Here is a 6,507-nt window from a genome sequence, read left to right on the forward strand (position 1 = left end):
TATATTCCTGCATGGCAGAAGTGGGTTGGACTGGATGGTCCCTCGGGGTCCCTTCTAACTCTAGTATTCTATGCATGCCAGAATGGGTTTGGACTGGATAGGCCTTTGGGTCTTTTCCAACTCTAGGATTCTATGTATTCCTGCATGGCCAAAGGGAGCTGGATCGGAGAACTCCTGGGGGTCCCTTCCAACCCTAGGGATCTATGAAACTGATGTAATGGCCATTAATAACAAAGAGATAGGAAGGCACAGTCTTTCTCCTCAATGCCCAAATCTATGCATCCTGTAGCTGTACAAATTCTTTGGGCCTGGGTTTGGGGTACAAGGCGCGATGAACAAGGTACCCGATTTTAATCCGAAATGCCCTTTTCTCAAGAGCTGCCCTGAGAGGCAGGGTGCATTTGGGTGAAGTGGAGGGCCATTAAGTGCTGCAGAGTGAGAGCCATTTCCAGCAAATGGTCTTCTGCAGGGGAACAGCCCACTGTAAGTGGGATTTCTGCCCAGGAACTAAGCAAGGCAGGCAGGAAGGAGTGCCATCCGATGCCGCTTCTCTAGTCTCAAGTGGCCACAGATCTACCCTCCTGAGCACATTTCCCTTGCAGCTGCACCCTTTCCTCTCCTTTTCCCAGTGCCCAGAAGCAAAGCAAAGGGCAAGAGACCGGTGCCATCTGATGCCACTTTTCTGCCCCTCCAGTCTACCCATCTGAGCAATTCTGCCCCCATTGGCACCCCTTCCCCCTTTCTTTTTTCCATGCCTAACCTTGGTGATGCCTTGCAAAGGTCACCCTTGGTGCAGAATCTGAGGGTTGGTGGGGCCTTGAAAGTGGGCAATGCCACCACTTCTCCAAACAGAGGGAGCACAGAAGGGGACCAAAATGCCAGCAAACAGCAACTTCCCCCAGCCCAGCCCAGCAAGCTTGGCACTGGGTCCCTGTCTTGGCTGAAAAATCTCCCCTTTGGTGCAGAATCTGAGCCTTGGAAGTAGGCAGTACCACCAGCTCCTTCAAATGGTAGGGGCACAGAAGTGGACATAAATGCTTCCTGGCCCAGAAGGATGACATTGGGTCCCTGTCTTAGCAGAAAAATCTCCCCTTTGGTGCAGAATCTGAGCTTTGGCAAGACATTGGCAGTGGGCAGTGCCACCACTTTCTTCAAATGGTGGGGGCCTAGAAGTGGATATCAATGCCCCCCAACCCAAAAGCTTGGTGTTGGGTCCCTGTCCTGGCAGAACAATCTCCCCCTTGGTGCAGGGTGGCATTTATGTCCACTTCTTGCCCCTTCCATTTGAAGAAGCCTTGGCAGGACCTTGGCAGTGGGCAGTGCCACCACTTTCTTAAAATGGAGGGGGCCCAGAAGTGGATATCAATGCCCCCCCACCCAAAAAACCTTGGCATTGGGGGTCCTTGTCTTGGTCAGCCAACCTCCCCTTGCCACCTGGGGGCTCCTTTCTCGCCCAACGTGGGCATAAAGGGGGGGGGTGCCAAAGGAGACAAAGAGCCACGTGGGATCCCCAAAGCCTGGCAGGAAGGCCTTGGCATCTTCCTGGTGCCCCCCGGCCAAGACCCCCAAACCAAGACCTAGTCTTCCTTCCCTGGGCTCCCTTGCTGCACAGAGACCTCCGCAGTGGGTGGCACCATCTGTGTGCCAACCTGTGCCAGCTGCTGGGGGAGGCAATATTTGGGATGCTCTTCTTTTCTTCCCCTTCTTTGCAAGATGGAGGGGATGCAAGGAGGAGAAGGAAACCAAAGGAGGATGCTTTGGGCTTGGCATCTCTTCCCTGTGGTGCCCCAAAAGGTGCCCATCACCTGGCCCTGGACTTACCTAAGACCCCTTCTTGCTTGGCTCGCTCTCCCTCCTGGGATGCCCCCGATGGGGCCGACCCTCCTGGGCCCCCCTCTGGCATCCTCTCAAGGTTGGTCCGAGGGTGGCACCGGGGAAGGTGGGCACAGCGCAATGCGACGCCTCCTCCTAGGGGCAGAGAAGGGGCCCCGGGAATGGGGAGCCATCCAGGCAGGGGCCACCATCAATGGGGCCCTGCCTTGGCCAAGGGGAGCCAGGGCAGCCTGGCACTGCCATCCAAGGGGGCACCCCAGCTGCCCCAAAACCAAAGAGCCCAGAGGAGGAGGAGGGAAAAGGAGGGACAAAGGAAGCAGGAGGAGGAGGAAGAGGAGGAGGAAGACAGAGCCAAGGCAAGGAGGGGCTGCAATACTCTGCTTGGCCTGACTCTCCCCAGCCAGACTGCCAGCCTTCGCCTGCCCTCCTTCTCTTCCTTCCTTGCAAAGTGCAAGACAAAACACACATTAAAAATTCTATAGCTCCACATTCAGATCAGCCTCCTCCTCCTCCCCTTCCTCCTCCTTGCAAACTGGAAGACAAAAACAGAGTCCTGTTATAGGTCCACATTCAGATCTGCCTCCTCTTCCTCCTCCTCTTTTGCAAATTGCAAGACCAAATAATAATAATAATAATAATCTCCAAATTCAAAGGTGCCTCTTCCTCCTTGCAAATTGGCACACAAAATAAATAGAGTTCTATTGTGGCAGGTTTCTTTTCCCTAGAGAGACCCAGGAGTCATGACTGAAAATGAAACATGGTCTATTTAGCTGAATTATCTCCAAATTCAGACTTGCCTCCTCCTCCTCCTTGCAAATTGCAAGACAAAACATCTAAGAGTGCTCTAGCTCCACATTCAGATCTGCCTCCTCCTTTTTGCAAACTGCAAGACCAAAAAAAATCTGCAAATTCAAAGGTGCCTCCTCTTTCTCCTTGCAAATTGTAAGACAAAACAAATAGAGTTCTAGATCTCCAGATTCAGATCTGTCTCCTCCTCCTCTTCCTCCTCCTTGCAAGTTGCTTGCAAGGCAAAACAAATAAGGTTTCTGTATCTCCAAATTCAGACCTGCAAATTCACATCTGCACATCTGCAGATTGCAAGACCAAAACGAAAACCTCCCGATTCAAAAGTGCCTCCTTGCAAATGCAAGGGGCGAAATAAAGTAAAAGAATATCTCCAAGTCCAAAGGTGCCTCCTTCTCCTCTTCCTCCTTGCCAATGGCTAGACAGTTTTCTTATTTGAAAAAACCCTCCAAAATTCAAAAGGGCCTCCTTGCAAATAGCAAGGCAAAAGTAAAAGGAAATTATTTCTCCACATCCAAAGGTGCTTCCTCCTCCTCTTCCTTGCAGCTTGCAAATTTGCAAGTCCAAACCCATTTCTTGGATGGCAGCATAAGTGGGCCCAATATTTCCCCCTTTCCCTCCTATCCTTCCAAGTTCCCCCTCTTTCTTGCCTTATTTTCTTTCCTCCTCTTGACCTCAAAAGGCCCTTCTTGGCCAAAGGTTAGGCTGTTATTTCTAGAGGGGTGTCAAAATACCAGCAGAGTAACTTGACCAGGGCCCTTTGCTGACTCTTGCATTATTTGAGTTGCAATGACCCTGATGCGTGGACACTGCAATGCTTATGGGAGACAGGGGGTACCTTTGGGGTATCCATCACGCCCCAAAGATGCCATAGAGCCCAGTGCCCTTCTGCCACGCAAGGAATGCAACACCCAAGCAATTTTGCAAAGGCCGCAGAATCATATAAAAAGCAATAGTTTCTAAATGGCCAGCCCTGTGTGCTTGGAGGATGGTGGTGGAGTCTCTTTCTTTGGAGGCTTTTAAACAGAGGTGGATGGCCATTTGTCACAAGGAGGGCTTGGACGGTGTATTCCTGCATGGCAGAATGGGGTTGGACTGGGTGACCTTTGTGGGACCCTTTCAACTCCATTATTCTATATGGGGTTTAAAAAGGGTGGAGTGATGCTTGTAGCAGCAAAACTGCTTTATGAAGATCAATAAAGGCTCTGCCACATGGAATACAAGGACTAACCTTTTTTTAATATAAAAAACATTACACGGGGCACGTGCAGAGTGCGCTGCAGAATTAATGTAGAATTCAAATAATATAGCCATGTTTGTCTGCAGAATCAGTATTTAGAGAGCTCTTGCAGTGCATTTGACTAACTGAAAGAGGGAATGTGAAGTCAAAGGCTTTTGTGGCCGGCATCCATAGTTTTTTGTGGGTTTTTTGGGCAATGTGGCCATGTCCTAGAACTATTCTTGACTTTTCGCCAGCATCTGCGGCTGGGATCTTCAGAGAATGCTGGCATGGAAGAGAGTTGGGTATATATATATATATATATATACGCACGCACACACACACACACACACACACATATATATATATATATGAAAGAAAGAAAGAAGTTGGCAGCATGAGATTTCTTAGACTTCAGATACTTCCTCCGATGCAGTTTGACACTACTTTAACTTCCCTGGCTCAGTGCTATGAAATTTGGGGGAATTGTAATTCTGGGAGACATTGAGCCTTCTCTGTCAGAGACCTCTGGTGCCACAACAAACTACAGTTCCCAAAATCCCACAGCATAGAGCTATGGAAGTTAATGTGACGTCAAACTGGATTATTTCTGCCGTGGGGATGAAGCCTGGGAACCACCTCCAGTTTTCCTTGATATACTCTCCATTTTTGTTTTCAATTTATTCTTCAGCTTCAACCTTCTGCAACTCTATTCTCAAGGGATTTGAGAAGGAAAAGGAAATAATAGAAATCACTCCAACCGTGATTGATATCACATGCACTTATTTTTCTGCAAAACAGGAATGTTACAAGAGCATGGTTAAAACAATGGAGACTTATGTAATGTTTCCCTTATCGATTGTATAGACCTCATGCCCTGCTCAAGGATAACCTGATCAATACAATCTAAAAGCAAACTAAGCTATAAAGAAACAAAATAAACCAGAGGGGGGAAAACACTAATAAATATGGGCAAAAGAAGATTATGAATTTTACTTGTGTAGTGTAGTGTTATCATGTTTTAATGGTTTTTACTGGTTTAAACTATATACACACACACATATACATATATATATACACACACACACATACACAAACACAGAGACATATTATATAGTGACTTTTACTTGTGTCGTGTGCCTCTCTCTCTCTCCATACACACACACACACACACACACACACACACACACATATTATATATTGAGTTTTACTTGTTTTAACTATTATAAACACACACACAAATACATATTATATAGTAACTTTTACTTGTGTGGTGTGGTGTGCTGTCTTCATGCTTTAATGGTTTTTACTGGTTTTACCTCTCTCTCTCTCTCTCTCTCTCTCTATATATATATATATATAAATACACATACATACACACACACACACATATTATATAGTGCCTTTTACTTGTGTAGTGTGGTGTGCTGTCTTCATGCTTTAGTGCTTGTTACTGGTTTAAACTATATTATATATATATAAATATATACACACACATACATGTATATGCGTATATGTACACACATGTATATATACAGTACATATTATATTGTGACTTTTACACTTCTGTAGTGTGGTGTGCTCTCTTCATATTTTAGTGGTTTTTACTGGTTGTAACTACGCTGTTCTTTCACTTAAGTTTTAATGTTGGTAATATTTAACTATCTTTTTAAACTTTTGTAATGGATGCTTTTGTTCTGTCTTTTTAAAAATTATTCTAACCTGCCACAAAGCCTATGGTGGTAGAAAGGTGGGATATAAATTATTTACATAAATAAATAAATAAAACACCATATAATATAACATAAGAGTTGGGAGGGACCCCAAGGGCCTATGTAGTCCAACACTCCTGCCATGCAGGAATACACAACTACAGTGGACTTGCTGGGATTCGGGGTGAAGGACTCCCACAAATGTGGAAAAATCACAAATTTAAAAAAAGACCTACACTTGTCCCTCCATATTCGTGAGGGTTAGGGGCACAAGACTCCCCATGAATGCAGGAAAACAGTATATAACAAAAACACCATGTTTTTACCTGAGAGAACACCTCTCTAGGAATCTCTAGGTCCTCCAGGGCAACTCTATGGTCACTGTCTGACAGACACTGGCCATAGAACTGCGCTGGAGGAGCTACAAAGGCCTAGTAGAGTGTTCTCTCTAGGAATCTCTAGGTCCTCCAGGGCAACTCTATGGTTAAATGGCTTGGGCCCAGGGTACTTGGCAGACCGCCTCTCTCCATACAATCCGCCCCGCACACTCAGGTCTGCCGGGAAGAAACTACTACGAGTTCCAGACGCAAAATACTCTACAACAACACAGAGAGCCTTTTCCATCTCGGCCCCACAGCTCTGGAACTCGCTTCCCGGCGAGCTCCGCTCGGCCACCTCCCTCGACCTTTTCAGGAAGGGGCTAAAAACCTTCCTTTTCCAGCAGGCTTTCCCCTAATGTCCCAGTTGTATCCCCTACTCTCCCTTTACTGTTTGCATTCGTGCTAGATCGGATGTTATTAATTTGTATCTTTTAATATGTATTAATTGATGTGTTTTTTGGTGACTTTGTAACACTGTTTTTATATTGTAACCCGCCTTGATCTTTGGAAAGGCGGGCTATAAATAAAGATTTTATTTATTATTATTTATTTAATGTCC

The sequence above is a fragment of the Sceloporus undulatus genome, chromosome 10 (assembly GCF_019175285.1).
Source record: "Sceloporus undulatus isolate JIND9_A2432 ecotype Alabama chromosome 10, SceUnd_v1.1, whole genome shotgun sequence".
In the NCBI taxonomy this organism is placed as follows: Eukaryota; Metazoa; Chordata; class Lepidosauria; order Squamata; family Phrynosomatidae; genus Sceloporus; species Sceloporus undulatus.